General features: G+C 38.5%; 1 long non-coding RNA gene across 1 annotated transcript; it reads right to left on the reverse strand.

Moving 5' to 3' along the window:
* Window positions 1-4,972: 4,972 nt before the first annotated feature.
* LOC138851600 (uncharacterized) lies at window positions 4,973-24,427 on the reverse strand. The gene is made up of 2 exons (XR_011391294.1): window positions 24,323-24,427; window positions 4,973-9,715 (listed from the first exon to the last, which is right to left on the reverse strand). It is a non-coding gene; the product is annotated as an uncharacterized lncRNA (long non-coding RNA).
* Between the last annotated feature and the right edge of the window lie 769 nt (window positions 24,428-25,196).

Raw genomic sequence — 25,196 nt, forward strand, 5'->3', positions numbered from 1 at the left:
GCTCCCTCGTGACTAGTCTCATTTTGTCGGTCTGAGGCTCCACGCATACATGTCTGAACCTCAATTATGTTGTGATCTGAGTATATTGTTTTTGATATGGTGACATTTCTTATCAGATCATCATTGTTAGTGAAGATGAGGTCTAGTGTATTCTCCAGTCTAGTAGGCTCTATTATTTGCTGGTTTAAATTGAATTTTGTGCAGAGATTTAAAAGCTCGTGTGAGTGTGAGTTTTCATCAGAGCTGCCTCCTGGTGTTATTACTGCAACAATATTATTTGCTATATTCCTCCATTTTAGGTGCCTTAAGTTGAAATCCCCCAGGAGCAAGATGTTGGGTGCAGGAGCTGGAAGATTTTCCAGACAGTGGTCAATTTTTAACAGCTGTTCCTGGAATTGCTGGGATGTTGCATCCGGAGGCTTGTAGACTACCACAATGACTAGGTTTTGGTTCTCGACCTTTACTGCTAAAACTTCCACTACGTCATTTGAGGCATTAAGCAGTTCTGTGCAAACAAGTGACTCTGCAATGTACAGGCCAACCCCCCCCTTTTGCCTGTTCACTCTGTCACATCTGTATAGGTTGTAACCTGGGATCCATATTTCGTTGTCCAAGTGATCCTTTATGTGGGTCTCAGTGAAAGCCGCGAACATTGCCTTTGCCTCTGCAAGCAGTCCACGGATGAAAGGTATTTTGTTGTTTATTGCTGGCTTTAGACCCTGTATATTTGCAAAGAAGAATGTTATCGGACTGGTGGTATTGTTGGTACTGGGGGGGGATTTTTTTTCCGGCATTAGTATCTGTATCTGTTGGTTTGGAGTGGAGGCCATCGACTGTGGTTCCACTCCAGGAATGACTGGATTTGGTGTACGATTTCTGCCATTTCCTGCCAGTTTTTTTTCCTTCCTGGCACTAAAAAACCTCTCCCTCTTGAGTGGCTGTGGCTACCCAGGTTTTCCCATGGCCTGGATGTTTTGTATCTTTTTGTCCCCTTTAGATGGTATGCCTGGCAATTTAAGTTATAGCACAGTCTTTCCTGTACTGAAGAGGTACACATTTCAGGGTGAAAAAGCTTACAGGAAGGGAGTTTGCATTTTCCTGTTGTCATATGGGCATGACATTTTCTAGGGTGGTCATAGTTGCATGTCCCATCTGTTTTTCCAGATTTCCCATGCCAGCAGATACCAAGTGCATAGTATGTGCACAGGCTTGGTTTCCGTTTGCCTTGGGTTTCTGTGACTGTATTCCCTGTTGGTGCATGTTTCCCTGTCTTATTCCTATCCTCCTTAGCACCAACAATGGAGCTCCCACCAGTTGTTTTTGGTAATTTATCCTCACTATTGCTATTGGAGTCCTCTTGTTTGCTATTTCCTGCGGTATTTCTGGTTTGCAATATTGGTTTTATCTTATCTTTGACTACACTTGTTTCCCTACTATGGCTCCTGTCCTCTATGAGGTCATTTATATGTATTCCTTCCTGCGTATAATTCCCGACTACCTGGACAAAATCTCCAGCTTCACCATTACTGTCTACCAGGACAGTATCTCCAGCTTCACCATTTCTGTCTCCCAGGACAGCACCTCCAGCTTCACCATTACTGTCTCCCAGGACAGTATCTCCAGCTTCACCATTACTGTCTCCCAGGACAGCACCTCCAGCTTCACCATTACTGTCTCCCAGGACAGCACTATCAGCCCTACATTTACTGACTACCAGGACATCACCTCCAGCCTTACAGTTTGTGACTACATGGCCAGTATCAAGGGCAGTACCATTCAGCCCGGACTTTTTATGTTCCCATCTGTTGTAGAAAGCTTCCAGGTTTTCTATGAAAGCAGCTTTGATGTTATCCTCTTTTAATACCCTTGTGATTTTAGTCCACAGATTTTCCTCATTTGGGCATACCCAAAAACACTTCTCTGTTTTAATACTGCTTGTAGCTAGTTCTGGGATATCTGCACAAGGAGCGTGACACCAATTTCCACAAAAATGACAATTTATCCATGTGGTAGCCCGTTTGTTTGACTGACCACAGACTACACACAGCTTCATAATGATTTGAATGGTTGATTTACTGCAAGTCTACTAGCAACCTCTTGAATATTATATTAATAACCTTAAATGAAGCTCTAGCTATTTGTATTTCTGTTTCTAACTCTTTTTGTATATTGGACAGCTTACCGTCACGTTCCTGATTTTTAATGTTTGTGTTTATAAGGGCGCCTACAAACCCATCCGTTTACAGTCTGCTTTATTGTCCAACGAAACTGTTTGAAACCAGTCCCGGGTTCGGACCAGTCAAGGGTTCGGACCAGTCAAGGGTTCGGACCAGTCGATCTGCTCTGATCAGTGGGTCACTTATTTAAAACATACTGGTCGGTGATTTGAGCTAACACATGAAGGATCTACTGGAAATTATCTACCCGAGTAATATGTGATTTGACTGATACAAAAGTATAACTTGCGTGTTGAAGAGCCGGTGATATCTGGCAGCTCCTACAATGACGTACAGTCGACCTCTTTGTTTATCAATCGCTGTATCTGGCTTTTCTATTTTTGTTTTTCCGTCTCCACCACAATAAATGCTATATTATCACTATAGTTGACTGGTGCAAATTTTGGAGGAAGGACGCTTTTTCTGTAGTAATAATTGCTTCTCGTTGTGTATATTGCGACCGCTGGTAACTACAGGTTATATGAAATTCACAGTAACGTCTCGTATTTCAAGAAAATGAAACTAATGAAAGTCACTCCACTCCACTAAGTACCATTATAATACTGGTTAGTTGCTACTACAACACTGTATTCTGCTATTCACTGGTATCACTAGATTATATGCGAGTACACTAGCAGGCCAGGAAGATTATTAAAAACAGCTGACCTGTGGTAAGTTTCTGGCGACTTCTGGCACCTGCCTCTATAGGCTTATCACTTCATTTACAAATTCACCTGTTTTCAAATGACACTTTAGCCTTTATCATCAATATACTAGGGAGCCACTGTAGTATACACTATACACTATGTATACTCAATGCTTTCAGGGAGACTTTCTTTCCTCTGACACAACGTTCAATTATTATTATTTTTTTCACACGGGAAACAGGCCTATGATTCCCCTCTGGCAGTAAACTCTGCTAGGTAATGCACACTAATTCTCCTTTTTTGACTCAGTATATAATGTTTTCCGCCCAAGATTGGTTCCAGGCGCTAGAGGGATGTATCGTATAGGATTGATGACACAAATTAAAGTTCTAGCACGTAAGAGCGACCGTGAAAACACCAGAAAGCCGGGAGCACAACGAGGCACGCTGACGGTTAACCAATTACAGTTGGTGTCCCACAGGGAAGTGTCCTTGGCCCTCTTCTCTTTCTCCTATACATAAATGACCTACCAAATGCTTCGCAATTACTCAAACCCACACTATTTGCAGATGACACTACATACGTCTTCTCTCACCCGAGCCCAGTCATGCTAGCCAATACTGTAAATACCGAATTACAGAAAATATCTACCTGGATGAGGACTAACAAACTTACACTAAACATTGACAAAACCTACTTCATTCAGTTTGGTAACAGAGCTACAGATGTCCCTCTTAACATAATGATAAACGGATCACCTATCACAAAGCTAACAGAGGGAAAATTCTTAGGAATCCACCTTGATAATAGACTCAAATTTCATACACATATACAACAAATTTCTAAGAAAATTTCCAAGACCGTAGGCATACTATCGAAGATACGGTACTATGTTCCACAGTCAGCCCTCCTGGCCCTATATCACTCTCTTATTTACCCCTATCTCACCTATGGAATTTGTGCATGGGGCTCAACAACAATTAACCATCTCAGACCACTAATTACCCAACAAAAGGCTGCAGTCAGAATGATAACAAATTCCCACTACAGGCAGCACACTCCACCAATATTCAAAACACTAAACCTACTCACCATACAAAACATCCATACTTATTACTGCACCTATTACATACATAGAACACTTAACTCTGATATTAACCCTCCCCTCAAACATCTCCTTGCCAACCTCAACAGAACACATGACCATAACACAAGGCACAGATCACTCTTTGATGTTCCTCGTGTCCATCTCACGCTATGCAAAAACTCAATGCACATAAAAGGCCCTAAAATCTGGAATTCATTACCTGTAAATATAAAAGAAACACTACCTGTTTATAAATTCAAGTCTCTTCTCAAAGATCACTTACTCACCCAAAACCAAATAAATACTGAATAACTGAACCTTATAAATTGTATATCTTAAATGTTTCTCATAATTATATCACATAAATGTTAAACCTAAGACCCAATCTAACTTTGTTATTTTTTAAATACACTACCTAACAGAATACTCCATTCTACTGAATGTACAGCAATGCATGCAACCATATGACCTGTCTTTGTAATACTCATTTGTGCTTTATTGTTATCTGTTTACAATAATGTTTTATCACTGATTACATCATTGCTTAGTTAATCTTAAGTTAATTTTAAGCCAGCCCGTAATGCTATGCATACAAGTGGCTTTGGCATGCTGCTCTTACCTGTATTTTTTTGTACCTCTGTATGTATGTTCAAATTATTAAATAAATAAATAAATAAATAAATTATACATTATTTAGGCATGCACACTGCTCAGAGGGCCTGTCTTAAGTCCGAGTCATCAGTAAACAAGTATATCGCTAAGTGAGGAGAGGCTGTAATGCTTTTGGGTGGCTGGAATGGATTAATTGGATTTACATTATTTCTCATGGAGAAAATGGTTTTAGTTTTCATAGATTTCACATTTCGTTAGACTCTCTGGAACAAATTACAGATGAAAAGGGAGGGTCCACTGTAATTAATAAGTGTTTATATGGGGGTTATCTGATATCAATATTCTAATGACAATATTCCTCACCTAACAATGTTTACAAGCTATACATTTGTTTTAAGAAAAAGATAAAGTTAGCTTAATATCTTTATTATGCACCCCATATGCATGGTGTGGGTGGTAGTCAAAAGATTACAGAGGCACACATAATGGGTCCAGGGACTTGACTGCAAAGTTTTGATAGCTAGACAAGTTACAATTTACATGTTTATAACTGGTTACTATTTACATGTTTATAACTGGCTACAATCTTAACGAGTTATGCAGACATGACTCAGGTCACACACAAAAAATTACAAATATATTACCCCAATATTTTAGCAAGGTATGCTTGTAATAATAAAAAAAAAAGTTTAAGTAGTTTTGCCTTATTTACAGTGGGCAAAATCAGGGTAATTTTCTAGAAGGGTAGGTAATATGCCACTGTGAATAAAATATTTTGACATTAATTGAACATTTCTGAGTAAGTTATCTCTGAATTCATTTATTTTATCACATTCTAGGACATAATAATGCAAGGTGTGACAATTGTCCATCTGACAAAGTTTATATTTAGTTTGGTCTACATCTGGAGGTGGTGATTTAACCTCCCAGAGATGCTGGTAATCGAGCTGGAGCTGGGCAGTAGTAACATCCAAGACTCTGCTTGTTTTGTTGGATGTACCATAGATATGTGGGTCCTCCTACATGATAGTGATGATACATAAACTGGTTTCAATCTACCTCAGTCTTAAGTCTATGAAGTTCTCTTGCAGTTCTGTTCATATTATTGTTCTCAAACTGCCAACTGACAGTCCAAGAATGTAATCTACTCCCTCTTTGAAGGCATACAACTTTGCCAATTCGTCAGTTCTATCATGCATCTTGAAGACCAATGCGAGATGAAATACACAGAAGGTGCATTCCGACTCCATTGTCCACAGTCCTACCATGCCTGTGTCTGGCTTCTAACACAAGCATCTCACAAATGATACCCAAGGAGTTAAGAGCATTCATGAATGATAAAGAATCAGTTACAATTAAAGTGCATTTGAGTGCAAGGAGCATGGCACAGTTCAGTTTCAAGAGCAGAAGCCCAGTTATTGATGTGTGCTCCAATTTCTATATGAGAGCAATCACATTGTATGACAACTGCACTATCAGCTGTACCAGTGGATTGGTAAACAGAGCCATTAACATATTCACTTTGTGAAAGTGTGTGTTGTGTGACTAAGGCATCAGTACAGTTTAAGGCATCCAGCTTGGCTTCAAGGTGGAGCTTTGATTGTAATTTACAAAGCTTTCTGGGGGTAAAGCAGGGATAGTGGTTTGGAATGGGGTAATTTCCCATTCAGTGACGAAGTGTTGCTGTTACCTAACTTGACATAGATAATGTATCTGGTTCATGCAGAGGTCAGTTTCAGTTTTTAAGATCCATCTGGAGGAGTGCTCACCAGTGCTGAAGAAAGTTTGGAAGGATTCTGTGCAAGGGTTAGAATGAGTTTGCCTGAGCATGTTGACCCCAATGAGGACATTTCTTTCAGTGACATGATCTCTGAGTCTTGGAATTTCATATTCTTTCTGCATGTTTAGAATTTTGGCAGCAGGAGGGTATCCTAGTATGATCATTGCTTTGTTCTGCAATTTTTCGTAGAAAAAATCCCGACTGAACCAAGCTTATGATGTTCAACTTCTTGAAACTCAGACTGTACAATTACATTAAACATAAACAAAATTATTATACAATATTCTACACATTCTTTATTCAAAATCTAAAGTACTAAAAATTTTACAAGTACAGTGGTACCCCAAGTATCGAACCGCTCCCAACTCGAACAATTATGTAAGTTTATTATTGTAAGTGCTTTTGTATGTGTATTTTTGAAGGTCCGAAATGGACTAACCTAATTTACATTATTTCTTATGGGAACATATTCGTCCAGTATCGGCACTTGAACAGTCTTCTGGAATGAAATAAGTTTGAAACTCGGGGTACCACTGTACAATAAAATTACTTACTAATTAGGATTGTTTTCCAGTGCAAAAGATTAGCATCACTGCAACTGGAAAACATTTCACACAAATTGATCCAGCCATCCTAAATAACTACAACAGAAAAAGATGTAATTGCATGACTGCTCATATTTACTGATATTGAGATTAGTGTAAATATGTACCATACCATATGTAATCTTTCCAGATTACATATAGTAACATGTAATCACAATATAAGTTGGGAAGACTTCCCTCTCATATGACTTCTATGTTCTTAAATAAATTACATATTTGTGATAAAACTTCATAGAAATGAAAACAAGACATGACTTTCAACCTTCATGAATAATTTTCTTGTGACTTACTAAATTAGATAGAGCTGAAAAGAATTTTAGATGCTCAAACATTTATTTGCCAATTCTCCTGTGCGAATTCTCATATTTTATAAATCTAGATTTATTAGAATATGATTTGCTAATTAAGATTTTTGGGAAAAAGTCTTTTTAAATACTACTAAAAACTGATTTGTTTTCTCTATGTAATTTTGTGTGAATTAACCCTAAAACTGTCAAAGGCCCTGAAAATAAATGCCCCTTCTGTGTAAAGATTTAAAAAAAAATTATCATTTTAAATTTTATATTTTTGTATAGGTAATGAGATCAAAATCAACAAAATCTGCCCAGCACTTGCAGAATTATGCAAATACCAAGATGAAGGTCATCAAGCTTTTGACAGCAATGGCAGATCCTGCCAGAGAGCTGCAACATTTGCTGTTTTTGTAATTTTTGGTATTATTCCAATTATAAACACTAGACATGATCATTTATGAACACTCGCTCTGATATTGTTTGTGAAGTATTTAAATTTCGTCACACAAATTTTTACACAATTCAGTTTAAATGCTCACACTAAACTGGCAGTATGGTGGTCCCTTGAGTTACAATGAACTAAAGTTAACAGTAATTTTGAATTACAATTTAGCCTCATAGAGGACTTGAATTTTGAGCTGCAATTAAAAATTTGAGATGTGATACACATTTGACTTATTTACGACATATATCATGTTACCAAGTCATCACAGTCCCTAAAGTGTGCAGTAAACAGACAATTTCTCTGAAGATCAAACAGTTGTGAAGAAACCTGATTCAGGAGTTAGAACTGGTACACTAGTTCATGAATATGGCTTTCCACAATCAACAGCTCTACTCTTATCAACCATAAAAACATTGTAAAAGATATTAATGTGGCTGATGAAACTAAGCTAGTGAAAAAAAAGTCAGAGAAATTATCATAGGGATTGAAAGACTTGTTATTGTGGATAAGAGAGAAGCAGATGAGGAAAGATATAATGCTTGTAGGTTATACCTGTGAGTGTGCAAGTCAATTAACTCCTTCAGTGTAAGACCTATTGTATTATGGTTTTGAAGCCAGTGTCTGTCCCAGAGTATGATGCCATTAGTTCAGCTCACTCATATAAGCTGTGAGCAGTAAATCTGCACCTAGATACAAGAGAATGGGTCTACGTGGTATGCACCATATAAAAAAATACTGCAGCATGCAGTGCATATAGAGAAAAAACTGTGACCATGTTTTTGGTTTAAAACAGTGACTTTGCAGTGTATTTTTGTATGGTTTTTATGGTTGTATTCTTGGTTTCTTGGTCTCAATTGATAGAATGAAAGATATATTACAGAAACAGAGATTAATATGATTAGTTTCAGGGCTGAAAGTAGATTCAAATTGAGCTCAAAGCAGCAGAAATGTTCGATTTTTGCTGATATTCCAGAATACACAACATGCCCAGCTTGCCAGTCTAATACGCATTTAGGAATGCACTGACATTATACAATAATGCAGTAGTCTGCATAAAAGTAAATCTTCTATTTTTTGTGTGAATAAAAATTTGAGTTGAAAAGCAAGTATAATAAAAGAGGGAACTGGAGACATGACTAAGGAACAGAGGAAATGTTTATTTAATGCCAGGAATGCCTACACTTTTTTCTGGACCACATTTTTAAATTAGCAACTGTTGAATTTTGTGTAAAATTAGCCAATTTACCAATTTCTGATCACTTTATTGGGTAGCTGAAATAGGTAAATAGGCAGTTTCTTGTACTCATTCAATAGAAGGAATATTAATTAAATAGTTATGAGTTTGGTCTACTGGAACAATAGAAGTGACCAAAAATAGAGTGAAAAGTGGGTGAAACTGCTGATGCATAAAAATCGCTGAGACCACTAACTTTGTGAGAGCATAATTCCATTAAGTTTTCCATCAAATTTTCGTACGTTTGGTTTCATTACCATCGGAAAAGATTTTCTATCATTTCATAATATAATTTTTTTTTCTTTTTGGAAATTCCTTGACCCTGGGATCAAGTTTGTGAGCAGGGGTTGCAACCTTGAAAGGGTTAAAGCATGTATTTTGGTGTTTGAGTTAGGATACTTCTGAGGTACAATATGTCTCCTGGAATGGACTACCATCATAACTCAATGGCCCACTGTACTTATTTCTTTGCTTCAGTTTTTGACTTGTTTCTAATACATATACACTATTTACAATCACTACAGAATATTTACAATGTGCATGGAATGCCTCTAAACACAAGGTATGGCGAAGTGGTGTCTCGAAGGCTCATAAATATATCTTGTATATTTTTATTGTGGAGGTCTTCTAGTGGTGTGAGCACACACAGCATCTCCTCTGAGCCTTCTAGTGGTGTCAGAACACACACAGCATCTCCTCTGAACCTTTATCTTCTTTCCTCAATGAGAAATTAATTGAGTTGTGGGATGCCTGAGCTTTAAGTGCTAATATGGCCACTCCCTTCACTCACATACATCTGAAACCATTGGAACATAAGTGAAAAGGAGCAAAGTTGTAGGATTGTTGACACATCTTAGGCAGGTCCAACACACTAGCACACACCTACTCACGTATTTGTCTAACCTATTTTTAAGGCTACACAAGATTTTTGCTTCAATGACACTACTCAAAGTTTATTCCACACATCCATAACTATTACCACATATCCATAACTATTACCAAACTAGTGTTTTTTTATATCTTTAATAACTCTAAATACAGTGGAACCTCGGCTTACAAATGCCCCACCATGCGAATTTTTCAGGATACGAACTGTCGTTTGGTTGATATTTTATTTCTTTGCAGAGGTTACAATATGTGTTTACATATCATAATACGATTGGAGCAAAGAAAGCCACTATCATGCCGAGCGTTTCGGGCACTCTTAACCCAATACTAATAGACTACAGTGGACCCCCGGTATTCGATATTAATTCGTTCCTGAGAGCTCATCGAAAACCGATAATATCGAAAACCGAATCAATTTTTCTCATAAGAAATAATGGAAATCAAATTAATCCGTGCAAGACACCCAAAAGTATGAAAACAAATTTTTACTACATGAAATATTAAGTTTAATGCAATAGAATAATTACAATAACAATAAAATAATTGACACTTACCTTTAATGAAAATCTGGTGATGATTGATGGGATGGGAGGAGGGGAGAGGTGTTAGTGTTTAGAAGGGGAATCCCCTTCCATTAGGACTTGAGGTAGCAAGTCCTTTTCTGGGGTTACTTCCCTTCTTCTTATAATGCCACTAGGACCAGCTTGAGAGTCAGTGGACCTCTGTCGCACAACAAATCTGTCCATAGAGCTCTGTACCTCCCGTTCCTTTACGATTTGTCTAAAATGGGCCAAAACATTGTCATTGTAATAGTCACCAGCATGGCTTGCAATAGCTGTGTTAGGGTGATTTTCATCCATAAAGGTTTGCACTTCAACCCACTGCAGACACTGCAAGGCTCCAGGCGGACATCAACCAAATCTTTCAGTGGGCTGCAGAAAACAATATGAAGTTCAACGATGAGAAATTTCAATTACTCAGATATGGTAAACATGAGGAAATTAAATCTTCATCAGAGTACAAAACAAATTCTGGCCACGAAATAGAGCGAAACACCAACGTCCAAGACCTGGGAGTGATTATGTCGGAGGATCTCACCTTCAAGGACCATAACATTGTATCAATCGCATCTGCTAGAAAAATGACAGGATGGATAATGAGAACCTTCAAAACTAGGGAGGCCAAGCCCATGATGACACTCTTCAGGTCACTTGTTCTATCTAGGCTGGAATATTGCTGCACTCTAACAGCACCTTTCAAGGCAGGTGAAATTGCCGACCTAGAAAATGTACAGAGAACTTTCACGGCGCGCATAACGGAGATAAAACACCTCAATTACTGGGAGCGCTTGAGGTTTCTAAACCTGTATTCCCTGGAACGCAGGAGGGAGAGATACATGATTATATACACCTGGAAAATCCTAGAGGGACTAGTACCGAACTTGCACACGAAAATCACTCACTACGAAAGCAAAAGACTTGGCAGACGATGCACCATCCCCCCAATGAAAAGCAGGGGTGTCACTAGCACGTTAAGAGACCATACAATAAGTGTCAGGGGCCCGAGACTGTTCAACTGCCTCCCAGCACACATAAGGGGGATTACCAACAGACCCCTGGCAGTCTTCAAGCTGGCACTGGACAAGCACCTAAAGTCAGTTCCTGATCAGCCGGGCTGTGGCTCGTACGTTGGTTTGCGTGCAGCCAGCAGCAATAGCCTGGTTGATCAGGCACTGATCCACCAGGAGGCCTGGTCACAGACCGGGCCGCGGGGGCGTTGACCCCCGAAACTCTCTCCAGGTAAACTCCAGGTAAACTGTGCACACATTTCCTTAATTTTTGAAGTAGGCACAATGGATTCCACAACTGGCATAGGCTTCTCAGGGTTAGCCCCAAACACTTCAAAATCTTTCCCATACTAATTCTCACTTTTTACCTTGGCACTAGAAATGACTTATTTTGCAGAAACAAGCACCAAACACTACTGAATTATCCTTAGATACTGGCTGGCTTGTAAACACTGGCACACATCAGTTCACACGTGGACAGGTCTTTCGTATCGAATACCGGGTTTTCAATTGAATAGAGGAAATTTTTTTGCGATAAAATGCATCGAATACGGATTTAGAATAAGCCATTTCCACTGTACTTAAATCTAGACAGTGAGATTAACAAGTTAAGGAAGTTTCTGCTTAGCCTAGAGAACAAATGGATTTGTCAGTTAAAAATAGGAGAGGAGAGTTATTAAATGGAGAGTTAGAGGTATTGGGAAGATGGAGGGAATATTTTGAGGAATTGTTAAATGTTGATGAAGATAGGGAAGCTGTGATTTCGTGTATAGGGCAAGGAGGAATAACATCTTGTAGGAGTGAGGAAGAGCCAGTTGTGAGTGTGGGGAAAGTTCGTGAGGCAGTAGGTAAAATGAAAGGGGGTAAGGCAGCCGGGATTGATGGGATAAAGATAGAAATGTTAAAAGCAGGTGGGGATATAGTTTTGGAGTGGTTGGTGCAATTATTTAATAAATGTATGGAAGAGGGTAAGGTACCTAGGGATTGGCAGAGAGCATGCATAGTTCCTTTGTATAAAGGCAAAGGGGACAAAAGAGAGTGCAAAAATTATAGGGGGATAAGTCTGTTGAGTATACCTGGTAAAGTGTATGGTAGAGTTATTATTGAAAGAATTAAGAGTAAGACAGAGAATAGGATAGCAGATGAACAAGGAGGCTTTAGGAAAGGTAGGGGGTGTGTGGACCAGGTGTTTACAGTGAAACATATAAGTGAACAGTATTTAGATAAGGCTAAAGAGGTCTTTGTGGCATTTATGGATTTGGAAAAGGTGTATGACAGGGTGGATAGGGGGGCAATGTGGCAGATGTTGCAGGTGTATGGTGTAGGAGGTAGGTTACTGAAAGCAGTGAAGAGTTTTTACGAGGATAGTGAGGCTCAAGTTAGAGTATGTAGGAAAGAGGGAAATTATTTCCCAGTAAAAGTAGGCCTTAGACAAGGATGTGTGATGTCACCGTGGTTGTTTAATATATTTATAGATGGGGTTGTAAGAGAAGTAAATGCGAGGGTCTTGGCAAGAGGCGTGGAGTTAAAAGATAAAGAATCACACATAAAGTGGGAGTTGTCACAGTTGCTCTTTGCTGATGACACTGTGCTCTTGGGAGATTCTGAAGAGAAGTTGCAGAGATTGGTGGATGAATTTGGTAGGGTGTGCAAAAGAAGAAAATTAAAAGTGAATACAGGAAAGAGTAAGGTTATGAGGATAACAAAAAGATTAGGTGATGAAAGATTGGATATCAGATTGGAGGGAGAGAGTATGGAGGAGGTGAATGTATTCAGATATTTGGGAGTGGACGTGTCAGCGGATGGGTCTATGAAAGATGAGGTGAATCATAGAATTGATGAGGGGAAAAGGGTGAGTGGTGCACTTAGGAGTCTGTGGAGACAAAGAACTTTGTCCTTGGAGGCAAAGAGGGGAATGTATGAGAGTATAGTTTTACCAACGCTCTTATATGGGTGTGAAGCATGGGTGATGAATGTTGCAGCGAGGAGAAGGCTGGAGGCAGTGGAGATGTCATGTCTGAGGGCAATGTGTGGTGTGAATATAATGCAGAGAATTCGTAGTTTGGAAGTTAGGAGGAGGTGCGGGATTACCAAAACTGTTGTCCAGAGGGCTGAGGAAGGGTTGTTGAGGTGGTTCGGACATGTAGAGAGAATGGAGCGAAACAGAGTGACTTCAAGAGTGTATCAGTCTGTAGTGGAAGGAAGGCGGGGTAGGGGTCGGCCTAGGAAAGGTTGGAGGGAGGGGGTAAAGGAGGTTTTGTGTGCGAGGGGCTTGGACTTCCAGCAGGCATGCGTGAGCGTGTTTGATAGGAGTGAATGGAGACAAATGGTTTTTAATACTTGACGTGCTGTTGGAGTGTGAGCAAAGTAACATTTATGAAGGGGTTCAGGGAAACTGGCAGGCCGGACTTGAGTCCTGGAGATGGGAAGTACAGTGCCTGCACTCTGAAGGAGGGGTGTTAATGTTGCAGTTTAAAAACTGTAGTGTAAAGCACCCTTCTGGCAAGACAGTGATGGAGTGAATGATGGTGAAAGTTTTTCTAAATAAATAAATAAAGGCTAGCTCTCTGGAACTGATTAAAGCCGTTGGTTGAGGGTCCACTGCATATGCCTTTAGTCTATCCTCGTAAAAATGATTTCTGATACGTGGAATCAACTTTGTCATCCTTCTGTATGTTTTCGAGTGCATTCATGTCCGTCCTGTAATACGATGGCCAGACCTGTGTAGCATATTCTAAATCAATAAATTCTCATATCTAACCTAATGCAAATATTGAATAACTTATATCTCATAAATGTATAACCCAGCTGTATAATTAGAGAAACCTTATCAAACTATGTTTTTATAGCATTAGCTAATAGAATAATCCACTCTCTTGAATGCACTGTAACTCATCTAATGACCATATGAACTGTTACTCACTACAGATCATTGATTTGATTTGATTAAATCTGATTATTAAATTATATGACTATATATAGTAAATTGATCATTTTGTTATATTACTAACTGTAATGTTATAAAATTGTAAAACCATAATGCTTCAAAATTGAAATGTTCAAATTCATTGTTTAAAATAACTCAATTGTACTTGATATTGTAAACTGTCTACAGTAATTGTTACCATTAAATCTATTATAGCTTAGATAGTCTTAAGTTAATTTTAAGCCTGTAATGCTCTGCATACAAGGAACTTTCGACATGTACACCCAACTATAATACCTTGTACAACTATGAATCATGCCTTAATAAAATATTATTATTCTTATTATTATTATGGAGCCTTACCAAGGATATATAGAGTTGAAGTATACTCTGAGGACTCTAATATTTTTGCACTGTTGTCTTGGCTTTAGATTACTGTTAACTAGAACTCCCAAATCTTTTTTCATTCAGAGTGGTTAAGATCTGCATTATTCAGTTTATAAAAGCCATAGTTATTCTCGTTTACCAGGTTTAGAACCTTACATTTTTCTACATCATTATTTTAATCAAAAAGAAGTGCTAAACCCAACATTTTTCTACATTAAACTGCACCAGCCACTTCCCTGACCACTGCATCAACCAGGTCTTCCTGTAGTGTTCTAACATCAACCAGATCTTCCTGTAGTGTTCTAACATCAACCAGATCTTCCTGTAGTGTTCTAACCTCCTCGTCACAATGAACACTCAAACTGGGAAAATGTGAAAAAAACAACAACAACAAAAAAATCCTGTCTCTGTGGGAAGATTTTGAGAAAATAAAAAATTATTTTTTCTTACAGTTTGAGTTCATTTTTCTGAACTGAATAAAACTAAATTGAGTCAAATCTGATAAAAATGTGATTTTTATGGTGTCTTGAAACTGGAGAAAAAATTATCACTTATCGACAAATGTGGCATAAAAGGGACAATGATGTTTGTTTTACAATTTATTGATGCCAAGATATGACTGTTTTTCTGTTTATGATATTAAATGTTTCAGTACTCCAAACATGGGAAAATGCTGAACCTGACATTGCTCCACTTGGAATATAGAGAATAATTATTTTTTATTCTATTTCTTTATGGTTTTGTTTTTTAAAGCTATTTACAATGAATAATTATAATAATACAATTATTTCAGTGTGATACTCTTCAAAATATGGAAATTATTTACACTGTTTGTCTTTAGGTTAAGTCTGAAATGCCTCAGCATGACAGTGGCTTTCCTTGCAATTAACAAATCAATATTGTAATTACACATTGTAAGCTATGCAAAGAAATAAAAATTTTAATTTGAATTCTCTGTTAAAATATACAGTGGAACCTTAATATTCATACATCCCTATATTCATACAACTCAATATTCACCCAACTTTTTCAAGGAAAATTTGACTCGATATTCAGACGTTGCCCTGATATTAAACCTAAATGAAATGATCCATCTGGATGAAGTCCGATGAAAACAAAGCATCATGCGCTCAGTCTCTCATCAGCTTTCGTTCGTTAAGCATTGTTTGTACAAGCTCCGTGAAGCTTTTCTTTATTTCATTGTTATTTTGTGGTGTTTTTAAATATTTTAATTGAAAATAAGTAATCATGGACCCAAGAAAGAGTAGTGATTCAAACAAGCCTAAAAGGAAAGCAGTGAGAACAACAATTAAAATGAAAAATGAACTCAATGTGAAAAATTGGAAAGTGGAACACATGTGATGGACCTAGCCATTCAATATGTTATAGGAAAATCCACCATATCATCCATATTGAAAAAGAAAGAGGCTAATGTGGTGAAAGGAGTGAAAATTCTTGCTGTGAAAAAGGTCACAGATAATCGAAGAAATGGAAAAACTTTTGTTAGTGTGGATTAACAAAACACAATTGGCAAGTGATACTGTATCTGAAAGAATAATTTGTGAAAATGCAGTTGTATAGTGATTGCTGGCAAGACACCCCAGGAAACAGTACTGAAATGATGAATTTAACCCTTTCAGGGTTTACGACGCACTAGTACGGCTTACACGCCAGGGTTACTGACATACTAGTACGCATAAATTCTAGTGCCTTCAAATCAAGCGGGAAAAGGCTGGTAGGCCTAGATGTGAGAGAATGGGTGTGTGTGATCAGTGTGTGTAGTAGAAAAAAATCTGGAACCCAGTGGTGTATTGTGGGAATGCCATTTTAGTACACCTTGTTCACCATGCCTCGCGGTAGGAAACTCCTCACTCCTCGGTGAATTGGGACACTTTTGTTCTCCAGTGACAGTTCTAATACAGATGGAAGTGCCAATGAAGATGAGTTTCAAGGTTTTGATGAGGCTGTGACCGAAACTAATGACCATAATACCGGTAACAGTGAGGAAAACCCAGACGACCCTCAGCCTTCCACCTCTGATGCTGAGCCGTCTTGTTCATGTTCAGTTGTACCAGAATCAAAGAGGAAACTCCTATTTTTCCATATCCTGGACTCAGATGTGAGCATTGGTAATGACAGTGATAGTGAATATGAACTACAAACTCTTGAAAACAGTTCCAGTAGTGATAGTGAAGTGGAATATTCTCCAGTGAAGCATCAGTATATAAGATGGTATATGCACTCTGATAGTGTGCCACTTGCTATTCCAAGGGAAAGGAGTACATCTCGGAGTACATCCAATGGCTATACAACAGGAACAGATAGCGAAAATGAACATAATAGTGTTGCAATTGGGATGGAAAATGTGCATGGTGGTGGTAGTGGTGGTGCCAGCCGTGAGGCACCAGCAGTGGGCCATGCTGCCACCGACGCCAGTGCCTCAGCTGATTTACAACAAAGGCCACCATCCCCCACCCACCCACCACACCAGCCTCCACAACCACAAACTCCACAATCCTCATCACTTTGATTATTATTATTATTATTAAAGATTAGCTGGTATTCTCCCGGCCCGGGCCTTTTCCAAGTGGTGGCCCAGCCTTGGCTCCCTCTTTAGGGAGTGTCTGAGACCTAAGTCTCCCATGGGAGGAGGCACAAGTACCTCCTCATCTTTGGGACTAACTGTCCCCAGGCTAGCCACAAGCTAGGCCTCTCTGGTCTGCCATCCCCGCCCTAAGGGGGCAAATGGGAATGACAGTCTTATGAGCTGAAGGCTCGGACTCAGGCACCTACCCTACCCTAGAAGGGTTAGGCATGGTATCGATGACCTCATCACTTTGATGAAACTCGAAGTGGAATACGGCCATCTTGTACACTTGGGAACAATGCCACTGAACTGGAATGTTTTGAGTTATTCTTTGACGAACCCCTGATGGAAATTATTGTCAGGGAAAACAACAGATACTTCGAGTACACATGGCAAACACAATACTTTCACCAAAATCAAGCCTACATCAGTGGAAAAAGACAACTGTGGCTGAGATGTATCTTTTCTTTGCCACAATAATGCTTATGCCACATGTGTATAAGCACAGTGTCAAATCATACTGGTCAACAGACTGCCTGATTGCAACCCCAGGTTTCAGTGATATAATGCGAGTGAATCGATTTGTGCTATTACGTATGCTTCACTTCTCAGACAAAACCAAGCCTGACAGAAACGACAGGTTATATAAGATTAGGAGTGTGTTTGTGTATCTGAAAGAGAAATTCATTATGTATTTTTATCCCTTCAGGAAGCTTGTTATTGATGAGTCTTTGATTCTGTTCACAGGAAGACTCTCATTCAAGCAGTATACACCAAGCAAGAGGAAAGACTTTGGTATAAAGTTATTTGTGCTTTGTGACTGCTACAGTGGTCTTGTATTGGATATTACTGTGTACACTGTAAGTTATACATTGCAAAATACCAGGAAATTATTGGGCATGTCTGGTGATGTGGGTAGAACAATGATGGAACCATGTCTTGGTAAGGGGTATATATTATATACTGATAACTGGTACACAAGCTCCTCACTCAGTGATTTTTTGAGAGTGAACATGACAGACGTGTGTGGCACAGTGCGTGCAAATCGTAAGCATATGCTCAGGTTTGACGCTGGCTCTCGTAGAGGTGAGGTGCAGGTGTTTGCTGCCAATGACATCATGGCATTATGGTGGCATGTGACATGCAGATTGGGTTTGCTGATTGTGTTTGCAAGAGTTATAAGTGGTACATAAAACTCTTTTTCCATCTTCTGGACATTTCCATGCTCAATGCTTATAATATGTATACATTGAGGACCAGAAACAAACCACCATATGGCGAATTTTGTTTGTCTGTCATCAGACAAATAGTATTCAAGTACCAAGGAAGAACACCTGCAATAGAAAACCGCCCACTAAATTATCAACAACTACCTTCTTGTCTGGAGAAGGAAGGAGAAGGAAGGAAGGAAGGAAGGAAGGAAGGAAGGAAGGAAGGAAGGAAGGAAGGAAGGAAGGAAGGAAGGGAGGGAGGGAGGGAGGGAGGGAGGGAGGGAGGGAGGGAGGGAGGGAGGGAGGGAGGGAGGGAGGGAGGGAGGGAGGGAGGGAGGGAGGGAGGGAGGGAGGGAGGGAGGGAGGGAGGGAGGGAGGGAGGGAGGGAGGGAGGGAGGGAGGGAGGGAGGGAGGGAGGGAGGGAGGGAGGGAGGGAGGGAGGGAGGGAGGGAGGGAGGGAGGGAGGGAGGGAGGGAGGGAGGGAGGGAGGGAGGGAGGGAGGGAGGGAGGGAGGGAGGGAGGGAGGGAGGGAGGGAGGGAGGGAGGGAGGGAGGAGAATAGGTAATAATAATAATAATAAGTAATAATAAATTGCCTTGAAGCATAAAAAACAAAGTCCACCCCTGACAGTGACATGATGAGATAACATCTGATAAGAGCAGATTTTTGATGAGCATACTCGAGGGTACAGCGATAAGACAAGATTAGAAGTGCCATTTGATGAGCATCACCCTCACTTTGTTTATGCTGGTACACAAACATGCCTGTCTGTCTATTTGTCTGTCTGTCAAGCTCCCTGTCTATTTGTCTGTCTGTCAAGTTCCCTGTTTATCTATTTTTCTAACTCTCTGTCTCAGAGAGAGCCACAAGACTGCGTCATCACCTTTACTCACAACTTCAAGCAGAATATAGCACTTTGTCTGGATTTTTTGGGGGTTATCCTAGGTAATTTACACTATGTATACTTGTATTTATGTGTACCTGTGAGACAGAGATAGACAGACAGATAGAAAGAGAGAGACAGATTGAAAGAGATACAGAGACAGATAGACAAAGACAAATAGAGACAGACACAGATAAAGACAGACACAGATAGACAGAGGTAGACAGAGATAGACAGAAAGAGATAGATAGATCCTAAACTTGGGGTTAACATCACTTTCCTCTTAAAAGAGGAGTGTTAATATGACATTACATCAGTGAATCCTTGGTGTTTGCCACACTGTTTGCTCTAGCTGGCGCTCAATTTAACTGGCGCTCCCACAAGGTACTAAGTGGTCCCACATTTTTTTAATACCGAGCACACTGAGTGTTAGGACCCATTCTATGCTGACAAGGTATCTCGGGCCAATCGTGCCAAATTTGAAGGCAGGAAAAATAAAACATATATATACGTTTGGGGCGCTACGCGTAAGAACGTATATATACGTTTGGACCGTTTAAGGGTTATGGGCACTTGTCAATGGATAATGCTTCTGTTCACCCTCCAGGCTTGAAGGAAAATTTAGTGGATGAATACAGCTTCATTAAAGTGAAGTTCTTGCCCCCTAACACCACTCCTCTTATCCAACCAATGAACCAGCAGGTAATTTCAAGTTTTAAGAGACGCTAATACAAAAGCACTGTTTAAAAGGTGCTTTGAAGTGACCTATGAAACAGAGCTTACCCTTAGGGAATTTTAGAAAAACAATTTTAATATCCTCGAGTGTTTAAGGATAATGGACAAAGCCTGGAGGAAATTTCTTTCAGGATAATGAACTCTGCCTGGAAGAAACTGTGGCCAGACTGTGTCAGTCAGAGATTTTGAAGGCTTTGAGGCAGAGCCTGTAGTGAAGGATATTGTTTCTCTGGGCCAGTCCATGGGTTTGGAAATGGACGATGAGGATGTATGTAGAGGAGCTGGTGGAGGATCACAAGACTGAGCTCATCACAGAAGAACTTCAAGGCCTGCACAAGAATAGGTGGTTGAAGAAATTATTTCTTCTTCAGAGGAGGGAAGCAGTAAGAGCAACATTTCCAATGCCAAAATTAAGGAACTGTGTTACCACTGGACTCGAACACAGAGCCTGGTGAAATAACGGCATCCTAACATTACTGTTGTGAAGAGGAACATCAACTTAAACCATACCCCCGGCCGGGATTGAACCCGCGGTCATAGAGTCTCAAAACTCCAGCCCGTCGCGTTAGCCACTTCTTCAATGACAATGTTGTTAACCGCTTCAGAAAAATTATTTCGTATGAAAAAATTAATATTCATACAACTATTCAAACAGCATCCTGGAATGGATTAAGTTTGAATATCGAGGTATCACAGAACCAAGTGTGTTTTCTGGCTGAATTCCACTGTTAATATCATGAAACTAATAAATTTGGAATGAATAAGTCATCTTTGTGCCATCTTCACACCCTGTTTGCTGGTAGGGAAGCTAGTGGTGGAACAACAGCCCCTAGTTTCCTGGTTTACTTTTGCAAGTTAGTGTATTAATTTGTTGGACGTACAGTCATCACCTGAGTAGTAAACCATGATACACTGTGTGGATCCTGCTGACCCTAATTTTTTTCAAATGTATGAATAGACAGGAGACCCAAAGAGTTGTGATGAAGTCAGAATTATTGGAAAGTGGCAGATTTATGGGTACAAAACAATGCACATACTAGTACATTGTACTCAAAAGCAGCATTTGCATACTAGTACACTGGACATGGTTTAAGGATTAATTTGAAGTCCTATTTTAATGTCTTCAATAAATTTGCTTATGTCGCTATTTATTTCCTCATGTATGTTGCTCATGTACATTGTCAATATCCCCACTCTGATTTCTCCCCATTTATGAACATCAGAACCACTATTCTGTTAATGCCAAATTGTGTTGATAATAAGTTGTAAATTATGGTGGGAGTGAGAGATTCACATATGAAAACCATGGTTTGCAAAGACTAAGATGTGAGATATTCCCCTTCATACTCTATGTGGGGCAAAAATTTTTTGTATACTGCACACACCAAGTGCACAAGCCTCTTTTCTAATGTTTAAGCCTAAATTTGCTACTCGTGGTAAATAAAAACACAATATGAATTATGAGTACCAGTATGTCACTGATTTTAACAGTTTGCATGTACCCTCATGTGGCAGACACCTTAATAGTTAATAAATCAAACTTACGAGAAAAGATTTTTGGACACTGAACACTGACACAGTTTCTCTCCAGTGCGAATTCTAATGTGTTTTATTAAATCTGATTTTCGTGAAAAGTCTTTCAAACACTCTGAACACTGAAACGGTTTCTTCCCAGTATGAATTTCTGTGTGTTTTATTAGACTAGCTTTTTGAGAAAAATCTTTCATGCACTCTGAACACCGATATCGTCTCTCTCCAGAGTGAATTTTCGTGTGTTGTACAAGATTAGATTTTAAGGAAAAGTCTTTTAAACATACTGAACACTGATATGGTTTCTCCCCAGTATGAATTCGCATGTGTTGTATTAAACCAGAATTTTGGTTAAACTCTTTTAGACATACTGAACATCGATATGGTTTCTCTCCAGTATGAATTCTCATGTGCTTTATTAAGTATGTTTTCTGGGAAAAGTCTTTTAGGCACACTGAACACTGATATGATTTCTCTCCAGTATGAATCTTCATGTGATTTAATAAGTCAAATTTGCGTGAAAATTTTTTGAGACACTCTGAGCACTGATGTGGTTTCTCCCCAGTATGAATTCTCATATGTTTGACTAAATCAGCTTTTCGGGAAAAGTCTCTAAGACACACTGAACACTGATATGGTTTCTCTCCAGTATGATTTTTCATGTGTTGTACAAAATTGGATTTTACAGAAAAGGTTTTTAGACACTCTGAACATTGATATGGTTTCTCTCCAGTATGAATTCTCATGTGTTGTACTAAATTAAATTTTTTTGAGAAGACTTTTAGACATTCTGAACACTCAAATGGTTTCTCTCCTGTATGAGTTTTCATGTGTGATTCCAAGTGAGATTTTTTAAAAAACTGTTTTAGACAAACTGTACACTGAAGTGTTTTCTTGCCTTTATGTATATTCATCACAGATACCTGCTGAGATTCTTGTGAAAGGTCTTTCAGACAGTGTGAATACTGACATAGTTGGTCTTCTGGGTGAAGTGTATGTTGTGTTGCTTCAACACATTCTTTTTCATTTTTTTCTGACATATTCATCACTGACTTAATAATCTTCTAGGTGAAAAATAATTTATTTGGCTTGAGCACGTTATTTTTAAAATAATATAGGCATAGCGAACACTGTCTTTGTAATCTTTCACATGAATTATGGAATGTTTATTATTTGTGAACAGTAAATGACACAAAAACCAATATTTCTCTAATATTGCATTATTACTGTATTGTAAACATAGGCAAGGGATAAATTCACATGGGTCATTCAGTGTGTTGGGAAGAAAAAGTGATGATTTGAGGAGAGTAAAGCTCTAATTCAATGGATCATGAGTGCTTCTCCAACAGCAAAGTACTTCCCATAAAAGGTTCTCTAATACTGCATATGAATTTAAATGTTTCTTTATAAAACTTTTCAGTTTTGAAATAGTTTATATTGATATAAGTTTTATTTTGTATTAATTCTTAATCATGCTGAAAAAGTGTTGATTTATAATAAATTTCAGAACACAGAACACTGAAGTATTTTCTCTCTACAGTGGTGCTGGTGCTTCTTATATTACCAAGCTATTGTTACAATGTTTTGTCTCTACTCTGGTGCTGGTACTTCTTATAATACCAAGCTATTGTTACAATGTTTTCTCTCTACATTGGTGCTGGTACTTCTTATATTCTCAAGCTATTGTTACAATGTTTTCACTCTACATTGGTGCTGGTGCTTCTTATATTCTCAAGCTATTGTTACAATGTTTATTTTTTATTACAGGATGCTTGATGTATACATCATTTTTACTGCAGTCTTTGTGTTTCATGTACAATCACTTGAAAGTAGTTTGGTACTTCGTGTACACTGAGGTTATGCATACCTGGTTTCTCCTATGTACTCAGACCACTGCTATAACTGTCATACATTATGATGTTAACTGACTTATGCCATGTACAAAGAATATTGGTGTTTTATTGAGTACACATACAAGTCAATAACGTTCAAATTTTACATGACAACAGTGAATGTATAACTGAATCAATTTCTCATCAACTGTTATATCTGTTAAGTTCTTTATTATTATTAATTGTTAAATGACAAGGCATACTAATCAATAAAAATAACTAGTGACTCAAAACTGCAGTTTTAACAAGTGTGAGATGCAGTAAAGTGATGACAGAAGACAGCAATATTACAAAGAAAATGAGATCAATTAAAATTATTACATCTAGGAGACCCAAGTTGATGTAGACAATGAGAGTGAGACAAGAGGAAAGGGATAAGTGAGGTGGAGGAGAGTGAGACAAGAGGAAAGGGATAAGTGAGGTGGAGGAGAGTGAGACAAGAGAAGAGGGATAAGTAAGGTGGAGGATAAAACAGATGGGAAATTACTCAAATGATTTAGTGGTTACTTATACCAGTAGTGCACAAAAGTCATGTAAATGGTACCTTCGCTATAATACTTATTATACATTTATTACTACTGGATAACAGTCACACAAAATGGATAACGGTCACACAAAAACACCGTTTACACATTTATCATTATTAGTCAATGCTAAAAAATCTAAAAAGATGAGGCTGTAACATTACTGATGCCACATACATGTGCTCTTTGACACTGGTACTGACCCTAAGTGTAATATTTCTAACTCTGTGCTTACTAGTGCTGTCACTATATATAAGTTAGTACACAACTTACATGACCTTTATGACATTAAATATTGGCACTACAAGTGTAATTCCTCTGGTGCCAGGATGGCCTGCAGTACTGCCACTATAAGTGTAATTCCTCTGGTGCCAGAATTTTAACCCTTTCAGGGTCCAAGGCCCAAATCTGGAGTCACGCACCAGTGTCCAAGAATTTTCAAAAAAAAAAAAAAAAATGGTTATTTTTTCTTATGAAATCGTAGAGAATCTTTTTGTGAAGGTAATAAAACAAAAAGTACGAAATTTGGTGGAAAATTTACGAAATTATGCTCTCGCGAATTTTGATGTGTCAGCGATATTTACGAATCGGCGATTTTGCCGACTTTGACTCCCATTTTAGGCCAATTACATTATTCCAATCAACCAAATTCTTAGCTATTTCACTAGTATTACTTCTATTCTATCGATTGAGCACAAGAAATCGCCAAGTCAACTGTTTCAACTACAAAATAAAGTGATCGGAAATTGTTAATTTGGCCAATTTAACACAAAGTTCAAAATATTCCAATTTCAAAATAGGGTCCAGAATGAACAATGTAGGCATTCCTGGCACTAAACTAACATTTCCTCTGTTCATTAGTTATGTTTTGAGGCTTTACAAATAAATTCCATTTTGATTTTTTATTCACATAATGAATTTTTATTCACACCAAAAAATAGAAGATTTACTGTTATGCAATACTGTAATAATTGTATAAATATCATCACCATATTTGTGAATGTATATTAGACCCACCAGCTGACGTGTATTAGACGTGTGAGGTCGTTTGTTTACTCTTGAATATCGGCAAAAATTTAACATTTCCGCTACTTTGAGCTCAGTTTCAAGCCATTTCCAGTGCTAAAACCAATCAAAATCATCTCTA

This window comes from Cherax quadricarinatus, unplaced genomic scaffold (genome assembly GCF_038502225.1).
Source record: "Cherax quadricarinatus isolate ZL_2023a unplaced genomic scaffold, ASM3850222v1 Contig1157, whole genome shotgun sequence".
Taxonomy (NCBI): domain Eukaryota; kingdom Metazoa; phylum Arthropoda; class Malacostraca; order Decapoda; family Parastacidae; genus Cherax; species Cherax quadricarinatus.